This window comes from Macaca mulatta, chromosome 4 (genome assembly GCF_049350105.2).
Source record: "Macaca mulatta isolate MMU2019108-1 chromosome 4, T2T-MMU8v2.0, whole genome shotgun sequence".
Lineage (NCBI taxonomy): Eukaryota > Metazoa > Chordata > Mammalia > Primates > Cercopithecidae > Macaca > Macaca mulatta.
Window position 1 is genome coordinate 145,695,942 of NC_133409.1, and position 11,760 is coordinate 145,707,701.

Genomic DNA, 11,760 nt, shown 5'->3' on the forward strand with positions numbered 1-11,760 from the left:
ATTTAGCCACATGTGGTAGCACATGGCTGTAATCCTAGCTATTCAGGAGGCTGAGGCAGGAGAATCGCTTGAACCCGGGCAACGGTGGTTGCAGTGAGCCAAGATCGTGCCACTGCACTCCAGCCTGGGCGACAGAGCGAGACTCTGTCTCAAATAAATAGATAAAGAATAGTAATAATAATTAATTAAATATCCACTGGATATCCTGTATTCTTCTTTCTTTGGGTTGAGGCACAAAGAACAGTGAGAAGATATCGTCATGGCAGTAATCATAATATCTACTGTTTATTGAGGACATAGCTCCTAATTATGTCATCCAACTAGCCAATCAATCAATCACATATTAACTGAGAACACACCATGTGCCAAACACTAATGACAGTGTTTCCTCTCATGGTGCTCATTAAAGCGTCTCAACCTTTTTCACTGTCACGCATGAAAAGTCATACCCTTTGTACATCCCCAGAGGTAAATGAATGTTGAGGCTACTCAAGGCTGCCTGAGCCCCTTGGCTGCCCTGAGGGCTGGGAGATCAATATCTCATTATCCCCTGCCTCTGATCAGAATTCTTTCTTTCAATATCTATTCTGATATTGAATGTGACTGTGGAGGAGTTTTATTATTATGAGGGCAGAGGTGAGGACCAGCATAGGGTAAAAGCTGATAGTAGTCTTCAGTGGGTTAAGTAAGAACCTTGGAGAATGGGGCTGCTTTCAAAAGCTTGGAGCCGAAAAGAAAAAAATAGAAGCAGGATTAGCTTGTTCCGCTTTCAGTAATGAGGACAGAAAGAGAGAGGGAACCTTTTTCTAAAAATCAGGAAATGGAAAAAGTTACTCTAAAAATTAGGAAGATTAAACTGAGGATCTTTAATCTGAGATTCACTCCTAAGGTTTCAGAGGTGAAAACACTTGTGAGTTTCTGTTGGCACATCCGTTTGTAGATACTGATGCCTGCTCATTGTGCACTGTGCACAAGTGGAAGCACCCTGAGAGAATCTTGTTTCCTGCAATAGAGTGCAACTGAAAATAGGGCTGCAGGAATTAAATCAGACTGTCAATATAATAGTTGAGTTCACTGTGAAAAACAACCCCGTTTAGGTAAAATTCATTTTGATCTATCTGTCGATGGAAAATTATGAAGCCCTTAAAAAAAAAGAAGGGGGCCAGGCACAGTGGCTCACGCTTGTAATCCCAGCACTTTGGGAGGCTGAGGTGGGTGGATCACGAGGTCAGGAGTTCAAGACCAGCTTGGCCAACATGGTGAAACCCTGTCTCTACTAAAAATACAAAAATTAGCTGAGCATGGTGGCATGTGCCTGTAATCCTCAACTACTGAGGAAGCTGAGACAAGAGAATTGCTTGAACTGGGACCTGGCAGGCGGAGGTTGCAGTGAGCCGAGGTCACGCCACTGCACTCCAGCCTGGGCTACAGAGCGAGACTCCATCTCAAAAAAAAGAAAGAAAGAAAAAAAAAAAGGACTGAGGCATTTCTCCTGATCTGGAAGGCTTTCCAAGGTATATTTTTCAGGAAAGGATAATAAGGTACAAAATTGTATGTTTAGAGTGTTATTTAAAAAATATATGTATAGCTATGTTTGCATATGCAAAGAATACGGAAGGATGCGGAAGAAACTGGTAAGAGGTGACCCATGGGGAAGGGAGCTCAGTGGCTGGAGATCAAGGTGGAAGGTTTTCATTGTATACTCTTTTGAATTTTGTACCAGGTATTATTTATTTAGTGAATAAATATATGCAAATACAGAAAAAAACTTTTGGTGAATCATTTTTGCAAGGTTCATTTGTAATTCAAACAGCCACTCCCTAATTTGCTTTGGAAATGTTGACATTTGTGTACTGGATTTTCTTAAAGCATGAAATACCAGTGTCTGCAAACCACACCCCAAGTGCTTAAATTTGAGGTCACTGACAAAACCAGCCATACAAGTGTGACTTTCCAAAAAGCCAAACATTGTTGAGAGAAGCAGAGTGAGTGCCAGGGCTTGATGCATCCCCAGCATCTGAGAATCTCAGAGAGAAGGGACTGTGGAGAGTTGAAGCAATCTCCTTTTTTTTTTTTTTTTTTTCTGAAATGGAGTCTTGCTCTGTCACCCAGCCTGGAGTGCAGTGGTGCGATCTTGGCTCACTGCAAGCTCCACCTCCCGGGTTCAAACGATTCTCTTGCCTCAGCCTCCCAAGTAGCTGGGATTACAGACACATGCCACCACGTCTGGCTAATTTTTTGTATTTTTAGTAGAGGCGGGGTTTCACTGTGTTACCCAGGATGGTCTTGATCTCCTGACCTCGTGATCCGCCTGCCTTGCCTCCCAAAGGGCTGGGATTACAGGTGTGAGCCACCGCGCCAGGCCTGCAATCTCCTTTCTTCAGAAATCAGGAAATGAGGGTCCAAACAAGAAGAGACTTGCCTAATAAAAAGATTGTGCCATTTTGTGTACAAAAAGTGAGAAACGTAAGTCTCTATATTTGCTTCCAATTGCATGAAGAACTCCAGAAGGATACACAAAAACAAATGGGAAACTGTACGGAGAGGGAAGGGGAACAATGAAAGGATGCGAGACAGAGGTAGAAATGAGATTTTCACTTTTAATCTTTTATAATCCTTGATCTATTCTTTAAAAGAATAAAAAAACATTAAAAAGAGAGATGGACCATGCCATCTCTATGACCCACAATGCAGTTTTCAAGAACGACATCATGAGACTGTGTTCAGAGACAAATTAAGAATCCTGTGTTGGGCGCGGTGGCTCACGCCTGTAATCCCAGCACTTTGGGAGGCTGAGACGGGTGGATCACCTGACATCAGGAGTTGGAGACCGGCCTGGCCAACATGGTGAAACCCCGTCTCTACTAAAAATACAAAAAATTAGCCGGCTGTGGTAGTTGGCACCTGTAGTCCCAGCTACTCGGAAGGCTGAGACAGGAGAATCACTTGAACCAGGAGGCAGAGGTTGCAGTGAGCTGAGATCGTGCCGTTGCACTCCAGCCTGGGCAACAAGAGCGAGACTCTGTCTCAAAAAAAAAAAAAAAAAAAAAATCCTGTGTTGAAATCACAGATCAAATGCTACTGCTTCAAATACCAACGACTATCTAGAATATTTTGTCATATTGAAGTTTTGTCTTACTGAGATTTGTTTGAGATAATACAGGCCATCAGCTGGGCTTAAATGCCATTTTTAATTACAGGCAAATTTGTCAAAATTCTGTGATAACAGCCCATTGCTAGTCTGTGAATTCAGCCATATGAGGAGGTACCACAGGGCAGGAGAAAAATCAGTGGACAGGAAGTCAGGAAACCTGATTCTAACCAAGTTTTGTAATTTAACTAACGTTGTAATTTTGGGCAACTTAATTCCTCTCCTTAAGCCAGTTTCAACAACTGTAAAACAAAAGGACTACATGAAATGATCTCTAGGTTCCCTCTTAGCTCTGATATGATTGGATTCTGAAACCATTTATTAGCAATTTAGAATGAAAAGGAAATTTACGAGGTCATTTTTGACATCTAGGAGACAGTAACAGGCAGTTGGGCCTCCTTTTGCTCCTTTGACTTGTAACTACATGAGAACTAGCAGGTGATCTTCTTGGCCCCTTTCTCTTGAGCCCACACCCTGATGGTGATTATCTAGATCCAGGTTCCTGAAAGCATGAGTTTAGGAAAATGTTAATCATTCTCCACAAAGCATCTCAAATACATCTGGGAAATCCTGTACAATAAGTGTTCCTGATGGAGGGTCAGAATGCAATTAAAGGTCCTGAGAAATCCTGCAACAAAGAAACATGTAACTTTTACCTAACCCAGCATTCTGCACATTTAAGGATATAAAATACTTTGGGGGGAGAGACAGAGAGCAAGCGAGAGAGAGAGAGAGAGCTGTTACCTTTATTTGGAACAAATGGGATCCAAATGCTTCCATTTTTAGGAAATTTATGAGATCAGTTATCGGATGGCAATTAGGACAATTCTGGGGTCTCTGCAAATATGGGAGGTTTAGCACGTTCCTAAGGGAGGCTGAGAATCTTGTGATTCATGCAGCTCTCTACCCCACCAGTTTTCTTTCAACAGTGGGAGTCTCAGAATCTCTATTGTTTTACAGGGAGGTTCCCATCTAAGCACAATTAGGTCAACGGACATCTTATCCCTTTCACTTCTGGCTTTCAGAATTTTTCAGAACTATAATTTTTATTCAGAAATTATAATTCTCTTTCCTTCCCCCCAAGGCCTTCAGTCTACATTTGCATATATATATATATTTTATATGTGTGTGTGTGTATATATATATTCCCTCCCTCCTAATATCTGCAATCCCCAGTGGGTAGGTGGGAAAAGTTACGTGTCATTTGGGCACTGGACCTGCCACACTTAACATCCTTTATTAGTTTTCGAGATTTTTCACCCTCAATTCCCAAAGAAACATTGACTCATCACAACACACACACAGTCATTTGGAAAAAATTAACTTAAAATGTGTATCTCTTAAGACTTCTCAATTATTTTTGTCCCATCTTTAAGCATTCAATTTAAAGACAGCAAAAAAAATCTCTAAGCAGGCACTAACATATAGTCAAAGTTCTCATTGTTTTCTGTGTTGCTGTATCTCCAAGTCTGAAACCAAGAAACAATATGAAATGCTATTTTTGTATTTACTGCTTTCTTTACTTGAAAGTTTCCAGGCTTGTAGTTCAAGCATCAGGATAAAAACGACCAGCCAGGCAGCTGTTGCAGGCCCAGCTAATTATACTAGTACTTCCCTGAAGGGCTTGAGCTGCAAAAAGAATTTATTTTGAGAAAAATAAATTCTTTTTCTCCTGGCCAGACTTGGTTATTGGCAGTTACTTTGGAGTGTACACTGCCTGGGCTCAGGACTCTCCCTCCATTTTCCTAGAACAGTGGAAAAGAAATGGAGGTGAGGAGGCAGCTGGATTGGGGTGGAGGATGTGCCCACTGACTCTCCCATCCACCCTGTGGCATTATTTTTTTAAACTTATTTATTTTTTTCAGATGTAGTCTCGCTCTGTTGCCCAGGCTGGAGTGCAGTGGCGCGATCTTGGCTCACTGCAACCTCCGCCTCCCAGGTTCAAGCAAGCAGTTCTCCTGCTTCAGCCTCCCAAGTAGCTAGGATTACAGGCGTGAGCCGCTATGCTCAACCAATGTTTTTTTCTGTTTGTTTGTTTGTTTTTGAGACGGGGTCTCGCTCTGTCACCCAGGCTGGAGTGCAGTGGTGCAATCTCGGCTCACTGCAAGCTCCGCCTCCAGGGTTCAAGCCATTCACCTGCCTCAACCTCCCGAGTAGCTGGAACTACACGTGCCCACCACCACGCCCAGCTAATTTTTTGTATTTTTAGTAGAGATGGGGTTTCACCGTGTTAGACAGGATGGTCTCGATCTCCTGACTTTGTGATCTGCCCGCCTTGGCCTCCCAAAGTGCTGGGATTACAAGCGTGAGCCACCGTGCCCGGCCCTTTTTTTTTTGAAAGGGAGTCTTGCTCTGTCTCCCAGGCTGGAGTGCAGTGGCGTGATCTTGGCTTACTGCAAGCTCTGCCTCCCAGGATCACGCCATATTCCTGCCTCAGCCTCCCGCACAGCTGGGACCACAGGAGCCCGTCACCATGCCCTGCTTTTTTTTTTTTTTTTTTTTTTTTTTTTTGTATTTTTAGTAGAGACAGGGTGTTTAGTAGAGACACCGTGTTAGCCAGGATGGTCTCGATCCCCTGACTTCGTGATCCACCTGTCTCAGCCTCCCAAAGTGCTGGGATTACAGGCATGAGCCATCGCGCCTGGCTCCAGTTTTTTATTTTTTTTTTAAACACTGTCTTTGTCTACCCTAGCGCAATTCCCTGATGGGCTGTCTTGTTTTTTTTTTTTTTGTTTGTTTGTTTGTTTGTTTTGAGACAGGGACTCACTTTGTCATCCAGGGTGGAGTGCAGTGGTGCGATCTCAGCTCACTGCAGCCTTGACCTCCTGGGTTCAAGCCATCCTCCAACCTCAGCCTCCAAAATGGCTGGGACTACAGGTGTGAACCACCATACCCAGCTAATTTTTTTGTTTTGAGATGGAGTCTAGCTCTGTCACTTAGGCTGGAGTGCAGTGGCACAATCTCAGCTCATTGCAGCCTCTGCCTCCTGAGTTCAAGAGATTCCCCTGCCTCAGCCTCCCAAGTAGCTAGGATTACAGGCATATACTACCACGCCCTGCTAATTTTTGTATTTTTAGTGGAGAAGGGGTTTCACCGTGTTGGCCAGGCTGGTCTCCAACTCCTAACCTCAAGTGATGTGCCTGCCTCAGCCTCCTAAAGTGCTGGAATTATGGGCATGAGCCATTACCCTCTTTTTTTTTTTTTTTTTTTTGGCATTTTTCATGGAGGTGGGCTTTCGCCATGTTGCCCAGGCTGGTCTTGAACTCCTGAGCTCAAGCAATCCTCCTGCCTTGGCCTCCCAAAGTGCTAGGATTACAGGTGTGAGCCACATTGCCCAGTTGATGGGTTGTCTTAATTCACCTAGGAGTACCTGCTGAAAGCTATGGTTGATAAATAAAGGGAGGACCATGAAATTAAGCAGGAGGTGGGGACACTAAAGAGAAAACAAAACAAAACAAAATATTGTTGGGGAGGGATTATTTAGGAGGACAGAGGGTGGTTAATCTCATGTGTCAAATTTGTTAGGCTATCGTGCCCCATTGTTAGGTCAAACACTAGTGTAGACGTTGTGAAGGTATATTTTATATGTGATTAACATTTATAATCATTTGACTTAATTTTTTTTTTTTTGAGACGGAGTCTCGCTCTATGGCTCAGGCTGAAGTGCAGTGGTGCGATCTCAGCTCACTGCAAGCTCCGCGGCCCGGGTTCACGCCATTCTCCTACCTCAGCCTTCCGACTAGATGGGACTACAGGCGCCCGCCGCCAAGCCCGGCTAATTTTTTGTGCTTTTAGTAGACACGGGGTTTCGCCGCGTTAGCCAGATGTTCTCCATCTCCTGACCTCGTGATCCGCCCACCTCGGCCTCCCAAAGTGCTGGGATTACAGGTGTGAGCCACTGTGCCTGGCCCATTTGACTTAATTTAATTTAATTTAATTTAATTTTTTTTTTTTTGAGACAGAGTCTTGCTCTGTTGCCCAGGCTAGAATGCAGAGGCATGATCTTGACTCACTGCAACCTCTGCCCCTGGGTTCAAGCAATTCTCCTGCCTCAGCCTCCTGAGTAGCTGGGATTACAGGCCTGCGCCACCACACCTGGCTAATTTTTGTATTTTTAGTAGAGATGTGGTTTTGTCATGTTAGCGAGGCTGATCTCAAACTCCTGACCTCGTGATCCGCCTACCTTGGCCTCCCAAAGTGCTGGGATTACAGGCGTGAGCCACTGCACCTGTCCTCATTTGAACTTAAATTAAGCAGATTACCCTCCATACTGTGGGTGGGCCTCACCCCATCAGTTGAAGGCCTTAAGAGCAAAAACTTAGGTTTCTTGAGGAAGAAGGAATTCTATCTTAAGATGGCAACATAGAAATCCCAGCTGAGTTTCTAGCCTGCTGGCCTACCCTGTGGGAGTTTCCAGACTGCCCTGCAAATTTCAGACTTTCCACCCCCCACAATTGCATGAGCCAATTCCTTAAAACAAATCTCTGTATCTCTATATATTCTCTACATACTTTCTATATAGCCTTGTGATTCTCTTTCTCTGGAGAACCCTGACTAATACAGAGGGTTCCAGGGAGGATGACCCTAGAGAAAAAAATGGAGCTGATAACTAATTGTGAGTTTGACCATAACCTGAGAACATTTTTTCAGTTTTGACAAAGAGCTTGCAGAGAAGTCAGTGATAGCTATTTCAAAATGAAATTATGTAAGACAAAAAAACTGAAGCAACTGTTAACTCCAGGGAAAACAAAAAGTGGTACATGAAGATAATCTGACTCAATTGTAAACACTGACTATTGATTTAAGAGGGATGGCAGTGGTAGAAGAAGTTGTGGTATAAGTGAATTAAATTCTCATCTTAATTGAGGAAATTAAAAAGATTTAAAAATAAAAACTTAAGAAATAGCAATGTTATTTCAAAACAAGGAGATAAACGGCAGAAGAACAACTAAAAGCTTGGAAAGCATCTGCTTCCGCTGAGTGAATCCGGGGGGAGTGGGTGGGGCAAGGAATTGCTGTTTATCATTATGAGTCTTGTAGATCATTTAATCTTTTTCAAGTCTGTACATGTATTACTTTGATAAAAATAAAAACTTAAAAAGTTATGGGGGTCCAGTGTAGAAAATTTGGAAAGTACAGAAAATTATAAAGAAGAAAATATGACCACTCACAATTCCTCCACTCAGAGAAAGCCACTGGGCATATTTTAGAGGAACAAGATTAAATGCATTTGTGAGATTAAATAGAGCTTGAAGATTTAAAACATCACAATTTAGATATAAATGAACAAATAACAGTATAATACCGGATATGTGTAGATATAATTACATACAATATAAGCATATATACTACGATTCCATGTGTTTATATGTGTATTAGAAAGTAGTCTCAGCTGGACATAGTGGCTCATGCCTGTAATCCCAGCATTTTCAGAGGCCAAGGTGGGAGGACTACTTGAACCCAGGAATTAGAGTCCAGCACGGGCATCATAGGGAGACCCCATCTCTTCAAAAAATTTAAAAATTAGCCAGGTGCAGTGGTGCATGTCTGTAGACCAGTTACTTGGGAGGCTGAGGCAGGAGGATCACTTGAGCCTAGGAGGTTGAGGCTGCAGTGAGCCATGATTGTGTCACTGTAGTCCAGCCTGGGCAACACAGTGAGACTCTGTTTTAAAACACACACACACACACACACACATATACACTCATGCACACTAGTCTCAAGGCCAGGTGCAGTGGCTCACACCTGTAATCCCAGCACTTTGGGAAGCTGAGGCAGGTGGATTGCTTGAGCTCAGGAGGTCAAGGCTACAGTGAGCTATTATCATGCCATTGCACTCCAGCCTAGGTGACAGAGTGAGACCCTGTCTCAGAAAAAAAAAAAAGATAGTCTGGAGGAATACCCACCAAAATGTTACTTGGTGGTTATGTTACCACGGTGGGACTAGGCTAAGGCAAGCAAGGTTCCTAGGACACTCAGGTAAGGCTGCCCTCACTCTCAGGGTTCTGCAAATGCAGGAGTAGCACCTGAAAGTGAGTGTTTTCTTAAATGTTATGCCCTCACATGCTTCACCCTGGTCTTGGCCTTGGTTGGGACCTACGGCTGCTGGAATATGGGCACTTTCTCCTTCTTACTTTTTACTTGGATATATGTTCAAGTTCCTTGCTACTCTAAGTGTGGTACATGGACCAGCAGTGACAGCATCACCTGGGGGCTTGTTTGAAATGCAGTATCTCAGCTCTGCTCCAGACTTTAGCCAGATCTGCACTTTAACCAAATCCCAGGAGATTTATGTGCATGTTACAGTTTGAGAAGCACTGGGCTAGCAAGCACCCAAGCATAGTTCCTGTCCTCTTATGAAAGGAATATTCAGAGGCAATTGATGCCACTGCCCCAATGGGTGGGGCACACACTGCTAGGGGGTAAGATGCCTGTTTTTAAAAAGAGTTGTGGTTCTTTCCAAGCGGCTCAGTTTTGGCTGGTGAAGCAATCGTAGGTCAGCTTGATAAAGGAAAGGCAGGTGATTCTTGGGACAAAGAACGGGTGAGTTGAGCAGGTGAGCAAGACACCCACCTTGGGCACAAAAAACTCAGTAATCAAGATAAAGACTATATTAATGCAATGTTTTTCAAAAATCAAAATGAATGCAAAAAATCCATGATGAACAAGACATCAAAATTTAAAATAAAGCTCGACTCACTGTGTAAGGTGGTTCATGCCTGTAATCCTAGCACATTGGGAGGCCGAGGTAGGAGGATCACCTTAGAACAGGAGTTTGAGACCAGACTGGGCAACATAGTGAGATCTGTCTCTACAAAAAATTAAAAAACTAGCCGAACAAGGTCATGTGCACCTTTGGTCCCAGCTACTCACGAGGTTGAGGTGGGAGGATTGCTTGAGCCCAGGAGTTCGAGGCTGCAGTGAGCTACGATTGTGCTGCTGCTCTCCAGTCTGGATGACAGAGTGAGACCCTGTCTCAAAAAACAAACAAACAAACAAACAAATACTGGGATGTGACAACATCAGAATTATGCAGGTCGGATCATTCTAATTTCTAACTCAGAGTCTGGGATGGGTATAAGTGATTTCAGTTGTGGTGGTGGTGACAGGAAAGGGATTCAGATGCTTGAGTGGCCAAAAAGAATGACAAATGTCCATTATAGTTATTGGAATCTTGGTAAAATGTCACCTTTTGGGTTCCTGCAGAAAGAGCAGCATAATTTGGCTGGGCTGTTTTAAGGAAAACTTTAGTGCTTATTTGAGTTGTGGTACAGATAAATTAATATAGGAGGAGAAGGCCGGGTATGGTGGCTCACACCTGTAATCCCAGCACTTTGGGAGGCAGAGGCGGGCAGATGACGTGGTCAAGAGATTGAGAGCATCCTGGGCAACGTGGTGAAACCCCATCTCTACTAAAAATACAAAAAAAAAAGAAAAGAAAAGAAAAGAAAAGAAAATTAGTTGAGCATGGTGGTGTGTGCCTGTAGTCCCAGCTACTCAGGAGGCTGAGGCAGGAGAATCGCTTGAGCCCAGCCCAGGAGGTGGAGGTTGCAGTGAACTGAGATCGCACCACTGCACTCCAGCCTGGCGACAGAGCAAGACTCTGTCAGAAAACAAACAACAACAAAAACCCATATATATAGGAGGAGAGAAGAGAAAGTGAAATTCCTCTTCTGAAACTGGGAAAGCTCCAGGAGGAAGATAAGGTTTGAGCTGGGCTTTGGAGGAAGGAAAGGGAAAAGGAGAAAGAACATTGGATTTGCAGACAGGAAATGGGGTTCCCCTCTTGGTTACTTGGCTTACTAGCCGTGGGAATTCAGGCAAGTCACTTAGCTTCTCTGAGTGTCAATTACTTTATCTGCAAAACCTCCTGTGTCACTGCCAAAGTGAGGACCTAGTGAGATGAAATAAGTGAAAGTTGTTTGTAAACTGTAAAGCATTATGCAAACATCTTGGACTATTATTAAAAGCTTAAGGATGGGTAGGACTTTGACAACAGGCATTTGGGGAGAAGGGCCTCTGGGCAGAGAGAATGAAAGGCGAAGTGATTGATTGATATGTATGTAGTGATTGACTGAGACAGGATCTCCCTCTGTTGCCCAGGCCGGGGTGCAGTGTCATGATCATGGCTCATAGCAGCCCTGAACTCCTGGGCTCAATCAGTCCTCCTGCTTCATCCTCCCCAGTAGGTGGGACCACAGGCACGTGCCACCATGCTGGCCAACTAAAAACATTTTTTAAGAGGTGGAGTCTCCTATGTTGCCCAGATTGGTCTCAAACTCCTGGGCTCAAGAAGCGATCCTCCCACCTGGACCTCCCAAAGTGCTGGAATTACAGGCACGAACCACGGTGCCTGGCCAGAAGTGATTTTTGTAAGAGGCTAGACAAAAGGAAACTGGGCTTTGAAGATGAAATGAATTAATGACTCGCAGCACATGCTTCCTTCTCTCCCTAGATGACCCCTTTGCAGGCAGTCAGGGACCATGTCTCATTCATCTTAGTTTCCAGGAGCCTGACACTTTGTAGTTGAGGGCATTGTGCTCCATTCTCAAGAAACGAGGAGTGCCCAAAGGCCATGAAACTTGGGACCTCTTTACCCCCTAAAGTAG